The following is a 23,687-nucleotide window of genomic DNA, read 5'->3' on the forward strand; positions in this document are numbered from 1 at the left end:
CAGGCCTCCCACGAGGTACCAGTACTCTGGAGTCTAATTAAATGAGCTAAGGTCAGACTTGCTCATTGCTCACAGTACTCAGTTTCATCCTTTATTATGAGCATAATACGCTCATTCTTCACTTTTGCGTTGTTATTCACTGGATTCCTTCCTTCCAGGAAAAAAAGTTACGATCGGGGATGTGGTCAGGGGCCGGAGGATGATCGGAATGGAGGAACATCGGGGGTTGGTCAGGAGCCGGAAGACTATCTAGGCCGGAGCGGGTGTGGGGCATGGAGGAGAATGAGGCCATAGAAGTATCGTGGGGTGGGGAGGGGGGGGGGGCGGGGGGAGGGTGTGAGGATGTGCTGGGGGGTGACTGGAAAGGCCAATCAGAGGCCTCGTGAGGCGAGATCGGAGGCCTCGGGGTGGGTGGGTGGAGATCTCGGGGTGAATAGGGGCGGGGGGGGAGACCTCGTGGGGGAAGATTGGAGGCCTCAGGGTGGGAGGAGATCGGAGGCCTCAGGGTGGGGAGTGATCGGAGGCCTCGTGGTGGGGGGTGTGTTCGATCGTGAGGGTGGGTGAGGTAGGGCCGTGGTTCCAGCAGGTCGGTGGAAAGGCTCTCAGCTCCTGGACCCAGCAGTCCTCACCTTCATTAAGCTGACGGGTTCCCCGAGGCCCAGAAACTTATCCAGCCAGAGTTAAATTTGTAACGGTGGATCGCCAGGAGACACTCCAGCCTCACCCTAATATTTAAATAGATGACCTGCCTCCTGTGGGCGGTTGGCTGCCCTCCCCCTCCCCCTCCCTTCCCACCTCCATTAAAACCGGAAATGGGCAGGTTGGGTTGGCATTCCGTTTTCTAACTCCGTTTCCAAACCACCTGTTTCTTGCGGTTAAAATTCCCCCTTTAAAGTCCGATTTCAACAGAACCAAAAGCTAATGGATAAAACAAAATCATAATGTTAATTTGTGTGTGCACTAGACACTCTATTCCAGAGTGTATTGACATACAGCCATCGCTAAATCACCATACAGCAAATCTCCACAGACCTACCAAGGAGCTATTTTTGTTTAAACTCTCGCCAAACTTCAGCCACATGACCAGCATAGAAAATATTTTTGTTACATTAAAGGTGCGAGATAAATGCAGGGGTGTCAGCTATGGCTCAGTGGGTAGCACTCTCCAATCTGAGTTCGAAGGTTATGGATTCAAGTCTAACTCCAGAGACTTGAGACTTCAGTATAGTATTTGAGTACTGCACTGTCACAGATGCTGTCAATCGGATTGGCCTTTAAGCTGAGGCCCCGTCTACCCTCTCAGGTAAAAAAATAAGAACAGCGGAGTTCTCCCTGGTGTCCTGGCCAATATCAATCCCTCAGCCAACACCAAAAAAAACATAAGGGCTGAAATTGCCCCTTCCCTTGAGGCCTGTTACCGTTGGAAATTGGCGGCCACCCTGCGGAATGCAATGGCCGCTGATTGTTCGTGTAATGGCCGCCATTTTGAAAATTCCACCCCCGTGGTATCTCGATGGTGACCCGCTCCACCACCACCACCGCTCCGTTGCTGCCGATCGGTCCTGAGTGCGTCACCAGAGCGCACCGCCAATGGTCCCCCCCCCAACCACCTCCCAATGCGAAATTCCACCGAAGAAAATCTTGCTGCTGCCGCACGGTGCCAAAAGTTGCTTTTTTTCTGCCGGTGCAGCGAGGCTGCGCCATTTGTAAAATGGCGGTGCGCCCTCCCCTTTAATCACGGCCGCCGCCATGGTTTTTTTTTTGTTGGCCGACTGCCATGTCGGGCCGACAATTACGCCCCCCGGCTTCAGCCGGGCCGCCAACAGGCAGTCTGGCACCCCCTCTTTGGGTGCCAGGCAAACTGGCCCGGCCGAAACCCTCCCTGCTGGCCCAGTGAACCAAACTTAAAGAATCGCGCAGGCTCTCCCCTTTCGGTGAAAGGGAGAGCCGTGGTGAAGCGACACCGTGATGACCTCATCAGCGTTGCGCTGATGACTGACAGCGCCGGCCACTCCGCCCGCCCCCAACTTCTGCCCCTCTAGTGTGCTCCCCACCGCACTTCCGCCCCCCCCATTATGACCGACTTCCGGTCCACTGGAAACAAAAACCAACGAGTGGAATTTTGCTGAAGAGGTCACCTCATCCACCGCGGTGGTTAAAAAACACGAGGAACAGGATAGGTGCCTCCCGTTTCCAGCGGTGGCCAATTTCGGCCCCGTATTAACTGGTCATTATCTCATTGTGGGTACGGTAACATGGTGGTTTTGTTTCCGGATTAGTAATCCCGAGGCCTGGAAAAATGATCCAGAGACAAGAGTTCAAATCCCACCACGGCAACTGGGAAATTTAAATTCAGTTAATTCAATAAATCTGGAATAAAAAAGCTAATATCAGCGATGGTGGCCATGTAACTACGGGATTGTTGTAAAAACCCATCTGGTTCACTAATGTCCCTTTAGGGAAGAAAATCTCTCGCCCTTACCTGGTCTGGCCTATATGTGACTCCAGACCCACAGCAATGTGGTTGACTTTAAAGAGCCCCTCTGAAATGGCCCAGCGAGACACTCAGTTAAGGGCAATTAGGGACGGGCAATAAATGCTGGCCTTGCCAGCAATGCCCACATCCCGTGAATGAATATTTAAAAAAAGATACTGTCTGTGGGACTTTGCTGGGCTGTGTTTCCTACATTACACCAATGACAATTGGGCTCAATTTTGGCCAGAAGTTGCTCTGTTTTTTTTGGAGTAGGCTGCTTTTCCTGGCCTAACTTAAAAATCCCCAGTTTCCCCAATCAATTTGCACTGACTTAGTTACGTTTTTTTTAGGTAAGTCTTTTTTTGCTCAAAAGGGGGCGTTACCAGCCACCTATGCCAGTTCTGGCCATTTAGGAAACTTTGGCCAGCTGATAGTTACTCCAAATCTACTTGGCCAGCGGATGTGACCACTCGAGAAAACCCTTGCGGAGAGTTAAAGAAATCGTCGCAGGTAAGCAAATCGTCGCAGGTAAGCAAATCGTCGCAGGCAAGCAAATCGTCGCAGGTAAGCAAATCGTCGCAGGCAAGCAAATCGTCGCAGGTAAGCAAATCGTCACAGGTAAGCAAATCGTCGCAGGTAAGCAAATCGTCACAGGTAAGCAAATCGTCGCAGGCAAGCAAATCGTCACAGGTAAGCAAATCGTCGCAGGCAAGCAAATCGTCACAGGTAAGCAAATCGTCGCAGGCAAGCAAATCGTCGCAGGCAAGCAAATCGTCACAGGTAAGCAAATCGTCGCAGGCAAGCAAATCGTCGCAGGTAAGCAAATCGTCACAGGTAAGCAAATCGTCGCAGGCAAGCAAATCGTCACAGGTAAGCAAATCGTCGCAGGCAAGCAAATCGTCACAGGTAAGCAAATCGTCGCAGGCAAGCAAATCGTCACAGGTAAGCAAATCGTCGCAGGCAAGCAAATCGTCGCAGGTAAACAAATCGTCGCAGGTAAGCAAATCGTCACAGGTAAGCAAATCGTCGCAGGTAAGCAAATCGTCACAGGTAAGCAAATCGTCGCAGGCAAGCAAATCGTCACAGGTAAGCAAATCGTCACAGGTAAGCAAATCGTCGCAGGTAAGCAAATCGTCGCAGGTAAGCAAATCGTCACAGGTAAGGAAATCGTCGCAGGTAAGCAAATCGTCGCAGGTAAGCAAATCGTCGCAGGTAAGCAAATCGTCGCAGGTAAGCAAATCGTCGCAGGTAAGCAAATCGTCGCAGGTAAGCAAATCGTCGCAGGTAAGGAAATCGTCGCAGGTAAGGAAATCGTCGCAGGTAAGCAAATCGTCGCAGGTAAGCAAATCGTCGCAGGTAAGCAAATCGTCGCAGGTAAGCAAATCGTCACAGGTAAGCAAATCGTCGCAGGTAAGCAAATCGTCGCAGGTAAGCAAATCGTCGCAGGTAAGGAAATCGTCACAGGTAAGCAAATCGTCGCAGGTAAGGAAATCATCGCAGGTAAGTGCAGCAGATGCCCGGACAGCAGCAGCAGGAAAGGTAAGAGAGAGGGGGAGAGAGAGATGGGGGAGGAAGAGAGAGGTGGGTGGAGGGAGAGGGGGTGGGAGGAAGCCTTTGACCAGGAGGGAGGAGACCACTCGGCCTGGGCTAGGGGCGGTCAGGAGAACTGATAGGAATCGCCGTCAGGCAGGAGAACGCAAGAGATCGCACCGTCAGGCAGGAGAAGTCACAGGTTACAATGGCGGCCTGATCTTTTTGGCGCAGATCAAGGCTCCACCCCCCTCGGGTTAGGCCACGTCAAAATGAAGAGATCCTAAAGGGGAAACTTACAACTCATTTGTTTTGGCATACTCGGGCCACCAAAAATCGGGCGTAACTCTTCAAGTACGTCAAAAAAATGCTTTGGGGAAAATTAAGCCCTATACTACCAAAGTACTTCATTGGCTGTAAAGCACTTGGGACATCCTGCGACTGTGAAAGGCGCTATAAGAATGCACGTTCTTCCTTTTTTCTTTCTATTGATGTAATCAGTAAACATAAGACACAAGCTGTGAAAATAAACCCATCTTTAGTATCAGTCTTTCTGCATTATAGTGTTGAAATGTTCAAATTGAAAGCATGGGATGTTTTTAGATTGGAATGTCCCGATGTCATACTGGGAGTGGAGAAGCAGTTGTGGCAGTCAGAACACACACTGAGAACACATACAGACAATGTGGCTGTGAAATTACCCTGTGTGAATATTAGTGTGAAAAGCCTAGCATGCTTGTCTGCTATCTTAAGGGTGACGGTGTTAAATTGTTTATTTTAAATGGGTTAATCCATCCACTGAAATAGCTGAAAAAAGAAGTTCATACAAGAATCTGCATGGTAATACTTACACAGTGCAGTTTCCATATGATAACCTCATTTGTGTAATAAACTATTTGTGAAAGTAAAGATGCATCCATCCAACGTATTTTGTAGCCACTTTTTGGCAGCAAAGGTTAATTGTCAACTTTGTTGAGCAATGACTTTGAGTCAGAAGGTTATGGTTATGGGTTTCGCTCCATCAGGGAGCTTGGGCCTGTAATTTGCGGTCAGCAGTGAAGCAGTGGCATTTGCTGCTAGTCCCGAAGTAGGCTTCCCCCAAACATCTTGTGATCGCCGTGGCAAGAAGTCCGGCTTTTCCGATGTGCAGTTAAAATCAGTGTAAGTTAATGGGGATTCCCGACGGCGACCTGCTGTGACGTCAACAAGCTGTCCAGGCAGCCAATCAAAATGCAGAATTCTCACAGACCGAGAACCAGGAAATGAGTAAGCTCGTTTTATTCGAACTTGTTAAAAATGTTATAGCGATTAAAACAAAGATTGGAGAAAAGCTAAACCTGAAATAAAGATGAACAAACTTAAAAAAAAATTTAAAGCCTCTTAAAATGTTATTTTTTTAATTAAAATGGATAAATTTGACATTCCGCAAAACTAAAATGAGTTTTTCAAGGCCATAACATTTGTTTAGCAGCCAATACGCTGTTAAAACCCCAGTTACACCTAAACTAGAAAGGTCTAACTTTTAATGGGATATTGCCAAGGAAATGCTGAAGTTTATGGCAGTGTCCCTGTTTGTACAGATTACAGTGATTGCTGGCTATAGTGGGGGGGGCAGGGGGCAGGGGGCACAGCACAGCCTGTGTCAGAGCAGTGAAGGACTGACCACAACTTCTGCATTTCCACGTTAGGATACGCACACGCTACATCCTGAAGACAGTACAGCACTGTCAGAGGTGCCAAGTTTAGAATGAGACATTAACCGTGGGCCTCATCTGCCTGTTCAGGTGGATGCAAATGATCCTTTGGCAAGTGCATCCGGGAGGGCGCTGAGCACTTCGAGTCTCATCGGCGAGAGCATGCAGAGACCAAGCGCAGGGAGCGGAAAGAGCGTGCGGCAAACCAGTCCCACCCACCCCTTCCCTCAACGACTATCTGTCCCACCCGTGACAGGGACTGTGGTTCTCGTATTGGACTGTTCAGTCACCTAAGGACTCATTTTTGGAGTGGAAGCAAGTCTTCCTTGACTCCGAGGGACTGCCTATGAATGAATGACTATTAAAGAAGAGCAGGGGAATTCTCCCTGCAACCTGGTCAATATTTATCCCTCAAGCGACACCATCACAACCAATTAACCCGTCATTTTTCTCTTTGCAGTTTGTGGGAGCTTGCTGTGCGCAAATTGGCTGTTGCATTTCCCTACGTTACACTTCAAAATAATTCACTGTGTGTGAAACGCTTTGTGATGTCTTAAGGGCATTAATTTTACGCTGGTCTGCTTACCAGCGGTTGACAATTCTAATTAGGTGGATTTGTTAAGTTGAAAAAAAATGTGGTAACCATTGTTTTCTCCTTCTGCAACAATAATAACCTGCCCATTTAAAAATATGAAACACTTATTTTTTAATATTATTTACTTGCTAATTTTGATGCCAGGAATGTCATTGCCATGCTACAGCGGAGGTCTGAAGAAAATATTTGTTTAAAAAGTGAAAGGTATTAATGGTGAATTATTTCAGATTCCATAAATAAATCACATTGATTTGCCGAAAGAAAATTCAGCAGATGTGTGGAATTGTTTGGTTTTCTAAAAAGAATGCCAGTTTAATTATTCAATTACGACTCTAGTGTTTAGCTATGTCATAAATTCCTGTATGTGTTGCCACTTGTGTAATTAATAATTAACCTGTTGGTGCAGCATACAAATAATGTCAACATGCACTTGTTTGTCGCTGCATAGCACCATATTGAGTTTCTGCTAGACTGTCACCAGATCCCGTTAATCTTAGCATTGCTTGAGTGAAAGTATGTGAGGTAAAATGTCTTAAAATGTTTGATTATACTGTACAATTAGCTGACAAAATTTATGTGTGTGCTGATGTTGTTTACATAGATTTTTTCCCCTTCTGCTGTGGTTGTTACAAATACCTGAATTAGTGTCAAAGTTAATAAATGAGCGAGAATTATTTCTTGACAGCACCATTTTGTGTGATTCAGCTTTCTATATTTTCACACTGTTAGTCAGACCATCTGTTTATGTGTACAAGAATACTTAGTAGTTTAAAGTTATGTTACATTTTCATATTTTTAACAGGCGTATATTACATCAAAAATGATAAAAGAAAAAAAATCTACAACCATTCTACATCAATTTCTGTTAAGGGTATGACTGTGACAAAGGTAATCTATTCCTTCTTGTCCTTCTGGACCTGTCTGCAGCCTTTGACACGGTTAACCACTCCATCCTCCTCCAACGCCTCTCCACCATCGTCCAGCTGGGTGGGACTGCACTCGCCTGGTTCCATTCCTATCTATCTAATCGTAGCCAGAGAATCACTGCAATGGCTTCTCTTCCCGCCCCCACAGCGTTACCTCTGGTGTCTCCCATTGCCATTGTTTTCTATCCCTGACACAAACTCCGTTCCCTAGAAATTGACTCCACCTCCCTCCGTGGCAACTGTCTACGGCTGAACCTTGGTGCCATATTTGACCCAGAGAAGAGCTTCTGACCACACATCTGCTCCATCACTAAGACCGTCTATTTCCACCTCCATAACATCACCCGACTCTGGCCCTGCCTCAGCTCGTCTAGTGCTAAAACCCTCATCTACGCCTTTGTTACATAAGAACATAAAAATTAGGAGCAGGAGTAGGCCATTCGGCCCCTCGAGCCAGCTCCTCCATTCAATAAGTTCATGGCTGATCTATCTCAACTCCACTTTGCTGCACCGTCCCCATATCCCTTAATTACCTTAATATCGAAAAATCTATCGGTCTCTGTCTTGAATATAATCAAAGACTGAGGCTCCACAGCCCTCTGGGGGAGAGAATTCCAAAGAATACCGCTAGACATGACTATTCGAATGCTCTCCTGGCCAGCCTCCCATGTTCTACCCTCCATAAACTTGAGGTCATATAATATTTTGCTGCCTGTATCCTAACTTGTACCAAGTCCCATTTACCCATCACCTCTGTACTCACTGACCTACATTGGCTGCCGGTTAAGCAATGCCTCGATTTTAAAATTCGCATCAGTGTTTTAAATCCTTCTATGGCTTTGCCCCTCCCTATCTCTGTAATCCCCTCCAGCCCTACAATCCTCGGAGATGTCTGCGCTCCTCCAACTCTGGTCTCTTGAGCATCCCTGATTATAATCGCTCCACAATTGGTGGCCGTGCCTTCAGCTGCCTGGGACCCAAGCTCTGGAACTCCCTCCCTAAACACCTCCACCTCTCTACCTCTCTTTCCTCCTTTAAGATGCTCCTTAAAATCTACCTCTTTGACAAGTCATCTGCCCTAACATCTCTTTATGTGGCTTGGTGTCAAATTTTGTCTTATAATGCTCCTTTGAAATGCCTTGGGATATTTTACTACGTTAAAGGCGCTATATAAATGCAAATTGTTGGTTCCATGCACCCCAATGAATGTTGCACTTGCTTATCCACATTCACCTTCTGTAGTTCCGTTTTGATTCTTACTTGCATTCATATTCATAAATGTCTGAAATCTAAACTTGCCTTTGTTTCTCTTGCATCGATATGCCATGGGGTCCCTTTACTGTGCCTTAAGCTAACTCCAATATCAGAAGAGAATATTGCACTTCACTAATATCCATTTCTCTATTTCCTGCACCAGCCATTCCCGTAGGCCGTTTCTTGTCTTTCTGTGTAGTTTGCTGATGGGCATGAGGTATGTTGAATTATGTCAACATTGAGCCTTCTACAGGCTATACATATTGGGTGCTATGACATCCTCCAAACACTTTTCCATGTGTGCGGTTATGCCACGACATGCATTGGATTGTGGGGTGTTGTGTTGGTTCCAAGTGTAGAATTGACCAATATTTCGCAACGATTCCTTGTACCTTTTCCCTGCAGAGGAGAAGATTCCCTTTTTGGACTTTTAAAATGGAAGGAAAAACTTTGGGACACAAATGAGTTTAAAGGGCAGACGAGGCCTGCAGGGGATAAAAGGGGATGCATTCATGGAGACCCCCGCCTCCAGTTTTTGGACTCATAGGAAAGGGAATTTAATTTGGAACTCGATGAACATTTTGGTATCCTAGGAAAAACTCTGAGGAAGATACCTAAGAGCTTTACATGTTTAAGATCTCTAAAGACACATGTTAGAACAGACTGCCAGAACAGAGGGACTTCACTCAGGAATTGGGTATTGGAGCTAATTCAATCTGTCTGGGAGAATGAGTCAATCGATAACTAACAAGAACTGTGAGACATAAACATTCGCTCCCTAGGACATAAACGCATCAAGAGCTATCAGGCTAATCACCGGAGACCATTATTGGCATGCATGTGCAAATAGGCCTATAGAAATCACAGGCCCAGCCAAATGGCCCAAGAGTTTAAACACTGCTTCAGCAATGACAACCGGTGATTTTCCACATTATCACATCATAATCAAATTACTGCTGAACGAGCCTGACAAATTCTGACAAAGAAGAGGGCTCAAAACTAATGAGCAGCTCCCTTGAAACAAAGAGCCGGGCTAGATTTGATGGGGGATAAGGAAGCCTTTTTGGGGTATATCTATTCCCAGTTTTACAAGGGGAAAAAAAGCAGCAGGAGGTGGGGAGTGAAGAAATGGAGTAGTGGAGAAAACTACAAGAAACCATCAAGGACCGACCGAGCACGCTGACAGCAAGAGGCCCACGAAACGGAAGGTTGTCAGCAACCAAACTGACAACCTGGGCCACCACAACCAGCGAAACGATCAACCGAAACCAACTCAGCAAAAACCGAAGAATCGACCTTATTTCCACTCTACAATCTACTTCTGAACGACCAACGGGTGAGAAATTACCTAAAAGGACTAACTAAAACTATTCCTAACCAAAGAAAGTGGGTACTTACCCCATACATCCAAAACGCGACTTACCGCATCAGCGGACTCACCCCAACTGAAGACTACGCAGTCCGAAGTCTTCTCCTCCGTCCGGGGTACGGCTCGCTTAGAAGGCAAACTGCAGTGAACCCCAAAACCGTGATTCATCGGCAACTGTCAAAAGGGATTGGTGAGCATAGCCCCTGAACCCCCAGAGCTATAACTTAGTTAGTTAGGGGAATTGGAAGGGGGAGGCTGGGATAACTTGTGTAAATGTATCTTCATTCTCCTCTTTACCATAATTAGAGTTTAAGCTGTATTCTTTTCCCCACAGGCTGTATTTTGACAATTTATTCGATGTGTTGTACCCCGCAGTGTGTATTGGTATCACTATTCAGTGTGTGTTATTAAAGGTGTGCCTTTTACTTCTTTTTAAACACAATAACCCATACCTGCTTCCTACCTTGAAACCGATTGTCTGTCCAAGTCTGTCACAGTCCCTTCATAATTCCAGAGTCTAGAACCAAGGGTGTGGGAGCGATTCGAAACCGCTCATATAAGGTCAGAAGGGAAAGCTGACCCCCTGAAAACCACCCCTTACACAAGTGTAAGGATCGCAGCTGGCACAAGATAACTCCATCATCATCATCATCCTCATCATCAAAGGCAGTCCCTCGGAATCGAGGAAGACTTGCTTCCACTCTAAAAATGAGTCCTTAGGTGGCTGTACAGTCCAATACGAGAGCCACAGTCCCTGTCACAGGTGGGACAGACAGTCGTTGAGGGAAAGGGAGGGTGGGACCGGGTTTGCCGCACGCTCTTTCCGCTGTCTGCGCTTGATTTCTGCATGCTCTCGGCGATGAGACTCGAGGTGCTCAGCGCCCTCCCGGATGCACTTCCTCCACTTAGGGCGGTCTTTGGCCAGGGCCTCCCAGGTGTCAGTGGGGATGTTGTACTTTATCAGGGAGGCTTTGAGAGTGTCCCTGTAACGTTTCCTCTGCCCACCTTTGGCTCGCTTGCCACCATCAGGCCAGCCCCGCGAGTTGGCCTCAGTCACTCAACAGTCAAACTCTTGAATTTGTCCACTGTCAAACATAAACACCGCAAATCTGATGGAACAGAAGAGGAGCAATGTGAAACATCTTTGAATTACTGTATCCTTGTTACCAGTGTAAAGCCGGTAACTTTTCTGTTGATTTGGCTCGCACCTTAATCATTACAATTCACTGATCAAACAGGGCAACTCTGACACTGAAGTTACTCAGTTTACAACTCAGAAAACAGAAGCTCAATTTGTGTATTCTTTTTTACATTGTTTTTGTATTCAATCTTGGGATGAGGGCGTCGCTGGCAAGACCGGGATTTATCCAATTTGGTAAGCAAACAAATTACCTCCCTTTTCAGATCGGATTTGACAACCAGCCCAGCTGAACGACCAGGCTATCTAATGTCCTTCAGGTATTCTTATCAGTCTTTACCTGACTACATTGGTAGGTTAGTGTCCCTGTTAAGCTGATGAGTCCTGTAATCGTTGGCCAGGTTTTGAATTGTTCTACTGCTGTTATCCTTCTGGTGCTGATTTCCTGGTACAAATGGCCTTGAATGTTCTGGTATTCCTCACAGACTCATTGAATCACCTTCAGTTGACTTGACAAGCTTTTCCTGTGACTCTTCACTTGACCAGTTTCTTTACCCCCAGCAAGGTCCCTTTCCTCCGAAGGTTACATGATTCCATTGAATCCTATCACTGGGTGAGTTTTGGACAGTTAGATTGCTGCTTACAACCTCCTCATTACTGCTTCCAAGAAAATCAAATTGGTTTCATTAATCTAAAGAATGGAACTGTGACTCTTCCCTCCTGCGCATAAATGTTTCAACAAAGCTGCACTTTAATTGTCTGGCCCATTGCCATTACCTCTGTTATTCACAGCATTACACCATAATGGGGTCATTTAATAACTCCAGTGGAGTCTTCTCCTTGCAAAGCAAGTTTCAGCAAATCTCTCTTAACTTATGTTTTTCAGTTATGATACAGAAAATATGCAAGTTACTTTTTAAGAAAAAGAGAATCTTTTTGCAGCAAAATTACAAGTGCAAGCAGAGGTGAAAAACAAGACCTTTCACTGTATATATTTTGAATTTTTATTACCTGTATTTATTCAGACAGGCCTGATTCTGGCTAGCATTGCAGTTAAGCAGCCCATCCAATGTTTTGAAATGTTTAAACATTGTCCTCAAAATGGAATTTGTATTTTTACTACTTGATCGAAGGACTGCTCTTTGGTCAAAATTACCCAGCTTCATTTTTCAAAGTGTCTTTGCTCCATTTGTTATGGTGGACAGCACAGCAACATGGTAGTTTTTAAAACAGGTTTTTCTTCACCAATTTCCTTTCCTTGCCTCTTTGCCGAGGTACAGTTCAACAGGCTGCGGGCACCTGGTGGTATCTTGCCCAAATGGCAATTCATCATGCGAGTGCCTTGGCAAGCTATTTGCCCTTGGGGGTGACATCACAGCTATTCTTGTTTGATGCTCAAGCACACACATTTCTATAGAAGTATGTAGAAAGTACACCACCAGGTTGTTTGACCCAGCCAGTCTATGGCGGTGTTTATCCTCCACACAAGCATTTCCAGAAAGGGGGGCGCTAGTTAGCTTTCTGGAGTGAGGGTCTTGGCAAATTCCCTGCCCTTCCGAATCCAGATGCACCGAAGCCAATTGTAGTATCTTTATTGCTGCCCTAGTTGAGATTACAAACCGGGCATAAAACCGGTGACCTTCTTGGTCTGGATAAATTACTGAATACCTTCACCGAGCTATCAAAGACGTTGTCCGTATGGTAGACCATAACATTCAATGCAAGCTGGAGTCTGCATTGCCACTCTGGTTAGGAGTTGCTAACTCCTATGTAATAACTAAATGCTTTCCTGACGTGGACAACACTGTAAACGACACCATTCATCACTTTGCTGATGATTGAGAGTAGACTGATGGGGCGGTAATTGGCCGGATTGGATTTGTCCTGCATTTTGTGGACAGGACATACCTGGGCAGTTTTCCACATTGTCAGGTAGATGCCAGTGTTGTAGCTGTACTGCAACAGCTTGGCTAAAGGCACAGCTAGTTCTGGAGCACAAGTCTTCAACACGACAGCTGAGATGTTGTCAGGGCCCATAGCCTTTGCTGTATCCAGTGCGCTCAGCCGTTTATTGATATCACGTGGAGTGAATCGAATTGGCTGAAGTCTGGCTTCTGTGTTATTCTCTGCCCATATTAATAAAGCCATTGATCCCGTGTGCTTTCTTAACAGCTTTCTCAACTTGTGCTGCCACCTTCGAGGATTTGTGCACGTAAACCCCCAGGTCTCTCTGTCCCTGCATCCTCCTTAAAATTATATCATTTAGTTAATATTGCCTCTCCTCATTACCAAAAAATCAAAGAGCAAGTTATTATTTAAATGGAGAAAGATTGCAAAGTGCTGCAGTACAGCGGGACCTGGGGGTACTTGTGCATGAAACACAAAAGGTTAGTATGCAGGTACAGCAAGTGATCAGGAAGGCCAATGGTATCTTGGCCTTTATTGCAAAGGGGATGGAGTATAAAAGCAGGGAAGTCTTGCTACAGTTATACAGGGTATTGGTGAGGTCACACCTGGAATACTGCGTGCAGTTTTGGTTTCCATATTTACGAAAGGATATACTTGCTTTGGAGACAGTTCAGAGAAGGTTCACTCGGTTGATTCCGGAGATGAGGGACTTGACTTATGAGGAAAGGTTGAGTAGGTTGGGCCTCTACTCATTGGAATTCAGAAGAATGAGAGGTGATTTATCGAAACGTATAAGATTTTGAGGGGGCTTGACAAGGTGGATGCAGAGAGGATGTTTCCACTGATGGGGGAGACTAGAACTAGAGGGCATGATCTTAGAATAAGGGGCCGCCCATTTAAAACAGAGATGAGGAGGAATTTCTTCTCTCAGAGGGTTGTAAATCTGTGGAATTTGCTGCCTCAGAGAGCTGTGGAAGCTGGGACATTGAATAAATTTAAGACAGAAATAGACAGTTTCTTAATTGATAAGGGAATAAGGGGTTATGGGGAGCGGGTGGGGAAGTGGAGCTGAGTCCATGATCGGATCAGCCATGATCTTATTGAATGGCGGAGCAGGCTCAAGGGGCCATACGGCCTACTCCTGTTCCTATTTCTTATGTTCTTATATCACTTTACAGTCTGCGTTAAATTTTATCTGCCATGTGTCTGCCCGTTTCACCAATCTGTCTTCTGTTCTCCTGACGTCTGTTACTATCCTCTTCATTTTGAAATTCATGTTATCCTCAAACTTTGAAATTATACCCAAGTCCATGTGACTACTATATATCAAAAAGAACAGTGTCCTAATAGCGACCCCTGGGGAACACCTCTCTCTACAAACAACTGTTCACCACTACTCTCTGCTTTCTGCCCCTTTGCATATTTTGCATCCATGCTGCCAGTGTCCCTTTAATCCCATGGGCTTCAATTTTGCTAACAAGATTATTACAGAGAAAGAGCAGGGGGGAGTGGGACTAGCTGAGGTGCTCTTGCAGAGAGCCGGCATGGGCTCGACGGGCCGAATGGCCTCCTTCGCTGCTGTAATCATTCTATGATTCTACGTGATACTTTGTCAAATTCCCTTTCAAAGTCCTTATACAAAATATCAACACTGCCCTCATCAACCTTCTCCATTACTTATATACACCAATTTTTAAAATATTGAGAGTTAAGATGATGCAGTAACACAACACTGCCAGACATAAAATGAGGAAACAACAGTGTGTACAATGGATCCTACAGCATGTTAATGTTTAACTGCAGTAGTTATTGTGATATACGATGAAGAAAGTTATTCCATTTTATGTTCATGAAATAAACATTTTATATTTGATGGTAGATCAGTCCACCCACATCAACTATCAACCCGACCTTAATGGTTCACAGATGTTGAATCAGTGGATGTTGATATCATAGGTCACGCTGCAAGTTTATTTGGACTAGTACAACATCAGTGCTTAAAGAGAGGTGGAAAACTTCATGTAACATGTGGTGAGAGTAAAATGTGTGAAGTGTGTTATTATTGCACTTGAAAATAAAGAAACCACCATTGCTGGAAATTGCAAATAAAAACAGAACATGTAGGAAACACAGTATCCATACAGAGAGGACATTTTGTGGGCATTATGCTGCCTAAAACATTAATCTGTCTTTTGTCATTACACATGCCGGCCACACTTGTAATTACAGCTTTTTCAGTTTATTTTATTACATACATTTCATTTCGATGTGAAAGAAGATTAACGAGGAGTATGAGTGCAGCGTCAATGTAATGTTGCAGCTTTGACACTGCAGAGTTAAGGTCTTAAAATGTGTTACTGATTGAATTGGAGAGTTATCACATCATTGATCTACACATGGGCAGTGGGTTCGAATTGCTTAAACCTCAAGGCAATGTCAAAGGTCACAGACTGTATAAACCGAAGTTATAGGTAATATATGCAGTGGGTTAAATAGATTGCTGTGGCTGGTTTGTTGCAAATATTGAATGATTAATACATCACAGCAAAGTTTGTTCACAAGATTGGTGTTAATGAACAAGAAGGTGTAAGTTTATTATCTATTTAACTTACCATAGACTCTTTAGGAAGTGACAAATGCTGAAGGTGTGAAAATGAACAAGCTGAAGGAAAATCTCTGAACTTACTGTCATATATTATGGATATGTTTCATTGTTTGCTTTTAATTATTTCCTGCCCCCATCCTCCAAACCTTACACTACTCTCTGATCATCATCATCATAGGCAGTCCCTTGAAATCGAGGAAGATTTGCTTCCACTCCAAAAATGACTTCTCAGGTGTCTGTACAGTCCAATATGGGAATTACAGTCTCTGTCACAGGTAGGACAGATAGTCATTGAGGGAAAGGGAGGGTGGGACTGGTTTGCCGCACGCTCTTTCCGCTGCCTGCGCTTGGCTTCTGCATGCTCTCGGCGATGAGAATTGAGGTGCTCAGCGCCCTCCCAGATGCACTTCCTCCACTTAGGGCGGTCTTTGGCCAGGGACTCCCAGGTGTCGGTGGGGATGTTGTACTTTATCAGGGAGGCTTTGAGGGTGTACTTGAAACGTTTCTGCTGCCCACCTTAGGTTCGCCTGCCGTGTAGGAGTTCCGAATAGAGCGCTTGCTTTGGAAGTCTTGTGTCCGGCATGCGGACAATGTGTCCCGCCCAACGGAGCTGGTCGAATGTGGTCAGTGCCTCGATGCTGGGAATGTTGGCCTGGTCAAGGACGCTAATGTTGGTGCATCTGTCCATCCAGGGGATTTGCAGGATCTTGCGCCTCCAGTGCGCCAGCGCAGCCTTTGGCCGCTTGAGGGAAAGAGTGTTCGAGGATCAGGACCTTAAATCTGCCACCAAGCTCATGGCCTACAGGGCTGTAGTGATACCCGTCCTCCTGTATGGCTCAGAGATGTGGACCTTATACAGCAGACACCAAAAATCGCTGGAGAATTACCACCAATGATGTTTCCACAAGATCCTGCAAATCCCCTGGGAGGACTGCTTTCTGAAAGGAATGATTGGCCGGTAGCCTTTTTCCTACTTTGTCTCTCCACCACTCTTGAGCAAGAGCCTTGGACGTTGACACGCGTGACACAGGTTGGCTTTCTTTCCAACTTTCACCCCCTCCCCTCTACTTTGGGCCATGAAACTTCAAAACTTGCCTTGATAAGCTCTAACAGGGTGAAAACATGTGCACCTTTGAGTTTATTTCTCATTAATATTTGCTTTCAAATTCTTGGCCTAGAGATTTGCCGAATCCTGGGGACAGCTCAATTGGAACGTGTCGGGAAATTCTTCTGGAGCTGCTGCACCATTTCCTTACTTTCCCCCAGCCACTTCGAATCATGGAATGGTACAGCACAGAAGGAGGCCACTTGGCCTATCGTGCCTGTGCCAGCTCTTTGAAATAGTATCCAATTAGTCACACTCCACTGTTCATAGCCCTACAATTATACCCTACAATTTATTTCCTTTTCACATATATATTCACTTCCCTTTTAAAAATTACTATTCAATCTCCTTCCACCATCCTTACTGGCATTTTCTTTTGGAAGTGCTGTTAGGTATATAATACCTATACGGTAGGTATATAATACCTATAGGTATATAATACCAAATACGGGTGGGGATATTATAATTAAAGGCAATGGCGGGAATATGGCAAACAATATATTGTAGGGAGGCATGAATTTTAATTCCCCAAAAGGAGTTGAATTGATTGGACCATCATTGATTAAAATCTCCAGCCTAGTGACTTGGGCAAAAGTTTTTTTAAAGTTGCCCCCCTTTGAGGCTTTGAGGGTGTCCCTATAACTTTTCCGCTGCCCACCTTTGGCTCGTTTGCCGTGAAGGAGTTCCGAGTGGAGAGCTTGCTTTGGGAGTCTCGTGTCTGGCATGCGGACGATGTGGCCTGCCCAGCGGAGCTGATCAAGTGTGGTCAGTGCTTCAATGCTGGGGATGTTGGCCTGGTCGAGGACGCTAACGTTGGTGCGTCCGTCCGCCCAGGGGATTTGTAGGATCTTGCAGAGACATCGTTGGTTCATTCCCCCAAAGACAGCTGACCATGCTACACCATGACAGGCCTCCCACAGCCAATCTCCAGCTGTTCCGAGATGGGCTTCCACAGGAAGGCTGAGGTGCCTGCCAAAAATGACTTGAACGACCCCACCCCTAAAACCTGACCAGGGTCAAGGGTCATGGTGCATGCTTGAAGGAGACGGGAGTCCAATCCTGCCGCAATCCTGCCAGCATTATGGCCAACTAGACGATTCGGCCTGACATTTCTGGTTACATGGAAGCATAGACAATAGGTGCAGGAGTAGGCCATTCGGCCCTTCGAGCCTGCACCACCATTCAATATGATCATGGCTGATCATGCAACTTCAGTACCCCATTCCTGCTTTCTCTCCATACCTCTTGATCCCTTTAGCCGTAAGGGCCACATCTAACTCTATTTTGAATATATCTAACGAACTGGCCTCAACAACTTTGATAGAGATCTGTGGTAGAGAGTTCCACAGATTCACAGTTCTCTGAGTGAAGAAATTTCTCCTCATCTCGGTCTTAAATGGCTTACCCTTATCCTTAGACTGTGACCCCTGGTTCTGGACTTCACCAACATCGGGAACATTCTTCCTGCATCTAACCTGTCCAATACCGTCAGAATTTTATATGTTTCTATGAGATCCCCTCTCATTCTTCTAAATTCCAGTTAATTGATCTCTAAGTATAAATTGATGACTGTATAGAAATCTGGATTAAAGAAGTGATTGATGTGAGCTAAGTGTCTTCCTTTTATTAGACTTCAAATGGGTAAACTTATAATGACAGTTATATTGGGAGCAGCAGAAATATTTCTGTGAGGGTCTGGAGAGCACAGTTATAATTTGGCCATTAATACTCTAGCAAGCATATCAAGAGTTCTAACTAATAACATCACTGATATAATTTTTTGGGTGAAATCAGCAATATATTACCAGCAATTCTTGTGAAAATATACATTATGAAATGACTTTTTTTTCTATTTTTGAGTAAGTTTAAAAAAAACTAAATTTACAGCTCTCTCCACAAAGATGCTTTTGTATAATCTGCCTGGTGACATAATTGGCTGCATTCCAAATCCATCTCCTTGCTTCCTAATTACAGTTCAGGATGTTAACAAAAGGATGACTGCCGAGGACTAGTAATTTCAAATGTAACTGCCTCTTCAATACAATATTGGCGCTGTCCTGCTCCTTGTGACTTACTCTTTGAGTTTCGCTTGGTACATTATATTTAAACTGAAGTGCAGTCAGCTGGTTACAGTGACAAATCACCTCCATCTCTTACTGCTGACACATGGTGTGTGCAGAACAAAACATTGCAGGCAATTTCCAGAACTTGAGCAGGGCAGACTTTGCCCTGAATTTCAGATTGAATTGACAGTGGTATTAGGAGACATTCTGAGAAATTGGAAGCATATGGTCACCAAATCCAAAGTCAATATTTTTAAGCTGCCTTTACTGACTGTAAGTGGCTTGGTGTTAGTGTAATATGTGTTAGCTCCACATGTATTTGAGACGTATAAGATTATGAGGGGGCTTGACAAGGTGGATGCAGAGAGGATGTTCCCACTGGTGGGGGAGACTAGAACTAGAGGGCATGATCTTGGAATAAAGGGTCACCCATTTAAAACAGAGATGAGGAGGAATTTCTTCTCTCAGAGGGTTGTAAATCTGTGGAATTCGCTGTCTCAGAGAGCTGTGGAAGCTGGGACATTGAATAAATTTAAGACAGAAATAGACAGTTTCTTGAGCGATAAGGGGATAAGGGGTTATGGGGAGAGGGCGGGGAAGTGGAGCTGAGTCCATGATCAGATCAGCCATGACCTTATTGAATGGTGGAGCAGGCTCGAGGGGCCGTATGGCCTACTCCTGTTCCTATTTCTTATGTTCTTATGTAACAATTGACACATTCATAGAAATATAGAAACATAGAAAATAGGTGCAGGAGTAGGCCATTCGGCCCTTTGAGCCTGCACCGCCATTCAATGAGTTAATGGCTGAACATGAAACTTCAGTACCCCATTCCTGCTTTCTCACCATACCCCTTGATCCCCCGAGTAGTAAGGACTTCATCTAACTCCCTTTTGAATATATTTAGTGAATTGGCCTCAACTACTTTCTGTGGTAGAGAATTCCACAGGTTCACCACTCTCTGGGTGAAGAAGTTTCTCCTCATCTCGGTCCTAAATGGCTTACCCCTTATCCTTAGACTGTGTCCCCTGGTTCTGGACTTCCCCAACATTGGGAACATTCTTCCTGCATCTAACCTGTCTAAACCCGTCAGAATTTTAAACGTTTCTATGAGGTCCCCTCTCATTCTTCTGAACTCCAGTGAATACAAGCCCAGTTGATCCAGTCTTTCTTGATAGGTCAGTCCCACCATCCCGGGAATCAGTCTGGTGAATCTTCGCTGCACTCCCTCAATAGCGAGAATGTCCTTCCTCAAGTTAGGAGACCAAAACTGTACACAATACTCCAGGTGTGGCCTCACCAAGGCCCTGTACAACTGTAGCAACACCTCCCTGCCCTTGTACTCAAATCCCCTCGCTATGAAGGCCAACATGCCATTTGCTTTCTTAACCGCCTGCTGTACCTGCATGCCAACCTTCAATGACTGATGTACCATGACACCTAGGTCTCGTTGCACCTTCCCTTTTCCTAATCTGTCACCATTCAATAATAGTCTGTCTCTCTGTTTTTACCATCAAAGTGGATAACCTCACATTTATCCACATTATACTTCATCTGCCATGCATTTGCCCACTCACCTAACCTATCCAAGTCACTCTGTAGCCTCATAGCATCCTCCTCGCAGCTCACACTGCCACCCAACTTAGTGTCATCCGCAAATTTGGAGATACTACATTTAATCCCCTCGTCTAAATCATTAATGTACAATGTAAATAGCTGGGGCCCCAGCACAGAACCTTGCGGTACCCCACTAGTCACTGCCTGCCATTCTGAAAAGTACCCATTTACTCCTACTCTTTGCTTCCTGTCTGCTAACCAGTTCTCAATCCACGTCAGCACACTACCCCCAATCCCATGTGCTTTAACTTTGCACATTAATCTCTTGTGTGGGACCTTGCCGAAATCCTTCTGAAAGTCCAAATATACCACATCAACTGGTTCTCCTTTGTCCACTTTACTGGAAACATCCTCAAAAAATTCCAGAAGATTTGTCAAGCATGATTTCCCTTTCACAAATCCATGCTGACTTGGACCTATCATGTCACCATTTTCCAAATGCGCTGCTATGACATCCTTAATAATTGATTCCATCATTTTACCCACTACTGAGGTCAGGCTGACCGGTCTATAGTTCACTGTTTTCTCTCTCCCTCCTTTTTTAAAAAGTGGGGTTACATTGGCTACCCTCCACTCGATAGGAACTGATCCAGAGTCAATGGAATGTTGGAAAATGACTGTCAATGCATCCGCTATTTCCAAGGCCACCTCCTTAAGTACTAGGGATGCAGTCCATCAGGCCCTGGGGATTTATCGGCCTTCAATCCCATCAATTTCCCCAACACAATTTCCCGACTAATAAAGATTTCCCTCAGTTCCTCCTCCTTACTAGACCCTCTGACCCCTTTTATATCCGGAAGGTTGTTTGTGTCCTCCTTAGTGAATACCGAACCTAAGTACTTGTTCAATTGGTCTGCCATTTCTTTGTTCCCCGTCATGACCTCCCCTGATTTTGACTGCAGGGGACCTACGTTTGTCTTTACTAACCTTTTTCTCTTTACATACCTATAGAAACTCTTGCAACCCGCCTTAATGTTCCCTGCAAGCTTCTTCTCGTACTCCATTTTCCCTGCCCTAATCAAACCCTTTGTCCTCCTCTGCTGAGTTCTAAATTTCTCCCAGTCCCCGGGTTCGCTGCTATTTCTGGCCAATTTGTATGCCACTTCCTTGGCTTTAATACTATCCCTGATTTCCCTAGATAGCCACGGTTGAGCCACCTTCCCTTTTTTATTTTTACGCCAGACAGGAATGTACAATTGTTGTAATTCATCCATGCGGTCTCTAAATGTCTGCCATTGCCCATCCACAGTCAACCCCTTAAGTATCATTTGCCAATCTATCCTAGCCAATTCACGCCTCATACCTTCAAAGTTACCCTTCTTTAAGTTCTGGACCATAGTCTCTGAATTAACTGTTTCATTCTCCATCCTCATGCAGAATTCGACCATATTATGGTCACTCTTCCCCAAGGGGCCTCGCACAATGAGATTGCTAATTAATCCTCTCTCATTACACAACACCCAGTCTAAGATGGCCTCCCCCCTAGTTGGTTCCTCAACATATTGGTCTAGAAAACCATCCCTTATGCACTCCAGGAAATCCTCCTCCACCGTATTGCTTCCAGTTTGGCTAGCCCAATCTATGTGCATATTAAAGTCACCCATTATAACTGCTGCACCTTTATTGCATGCACCCCTAATTTCCTGTTTGATGCCCTCCCCAACATCACTACTACTGTTTGGAGGTCTGTACACAACTCCCACTAACGTTTTTTGCCCTTTGGTGTTCTGCAGCTCTACCCATATAGATTCCACATCATCCAAGCTAATGTCTTTCCTAACTATTGCATTAATCTCCTCTTTAACCAGCAATGCTACCCCACCTCCTTTTCCTTTTATTCTATCCTTCCTGAATGTTGAATACCCCTGGATGTTGAGTTCCCAGCCCTGATCATCCTGGAGCCACGACTCCGTAATCCCAATCACATCATATTTGTTAACATCTATTTGCACAGTTAATTCATCCACTTTATTGCGGATACTCCTTGCATTAAGACACAAAGCCTTCAAGCTTGTTTTTTTAACACCCTTTGTCCTTTTAGAATTTTGCTGTACAGTGGCCCTTTTTGTTCTTTGCCTTGGGTTTCTCTGCCCTCCACTTTTCCTCATCTCCTTTCTGTCTTTTGCTTTTGCCTCCTTTTTGTCTCCCTCTGTCTCCCTGCATTGGTTCCCATCCCCCTGCCATATTAGTTTAACTGTAATGTTACAATTCACAAATTGTAATGACTATAGCTCCACACTGTGGACTCCTGTGGCACTGCAGCCAGTATTGTTTATAATAAAGGGACCAGGTGACCTGACAGGTGACTTCTGGAAGATTCTGCCATCTTAAGACTGTGTGTTCTGTGAGCTCCCTGAAGATATCACAATGGCGGCAAAGATGGGATTAAGCGGATAAAACAAAGCTGCAATTTTTGTTGGTGGAGGATTCAGCCAGTCACCAGAGAGATTTTGAGAGCTTCTCTGTTTTGATTAACAGCTACAAATCTGAGGTAAATTACAAGCACACTTGTTTGAACTGCCAGAGTCCAGATGGCCACGTCTATGGGAGTAATACGGCGTTTGGGAGAATTTCAACATGGCCGTGAATGTTTCAGAGTGTATGTGGAGCAGCTAGAATTGTTTTTCTCCGCAAATAATATCATCAAAGTCCCCTACGATGAAAACCATAACTGGGGATGGTGATGGAACGACAAAGGGCTATTTTCTTAACTGAAGCAAGGCCCGAGGTGTATGAAACCGTGAAAAATTTGCTTGTGCCTGACAAGCCAAAGGATACAACTCTTAAGCAGGTTAGAAAAGCACTACAGCCCCAAGCCCTTGGAAATTGCTGAAAGTTATTGGTTTGGAATACAAGATCAGTTAACCGAAGAAAATATCAATGAGTATATTGTAGCATTAAAAAAGCTATCGACTCACTGTAATTTCGGAAACTTTCAGGACCGAGCCTTAAGCGACCGCTTTGTTTGTGGGATGAAAAATGATGCGATCAGAAGAAAGTTATTGATGACGCCCAACTAGACTTTTGATGTAGCTTGTCAGACAGCTAGGTCGATGAGCATGGCCGACCAATATTCCCGAGAATTTCATACTAATTTCAGTCATTAGACAACCGAGGTGAATCGCCTGCAGGTTCAAAGTAAAAGGCGATGGGGCCCCAAAGTCTCAGAAACTGGAAATGGTAATAGAGCATTGACATCCTGCTATCGGTGCCTGGGACAACGCATTGCTCAAAGTTGACCATATGTGAAGGCAGAGTGTTTCTTCTGCAGGAAAACTGGCAACCTTGCAAAGTCATGCCGACTGAAGGGTAAACCAGCTTTCAAAGCTATGAGTAGAAATCCCCAGAGACTACATAGCATGGAAGAAAAACAACAGAATGAGGAGATGTTAGAACTAAACATCATC

The sequence above is a fragment of the Pristiophorus japonicus genome, chromosome 12 (genome assembly GCF_044704955.1).
Source record: "Pristiophorus japonicus isolate sPriJap1 chromosome 12, sPriJap1.hap1, whole genome shotgun sequence".
NCBI lineage: Eukaryota > Metazoa > Chordata > Chondrichthyes > Pristiophoridae > Pristiophorus > Pristiophorus japonicus.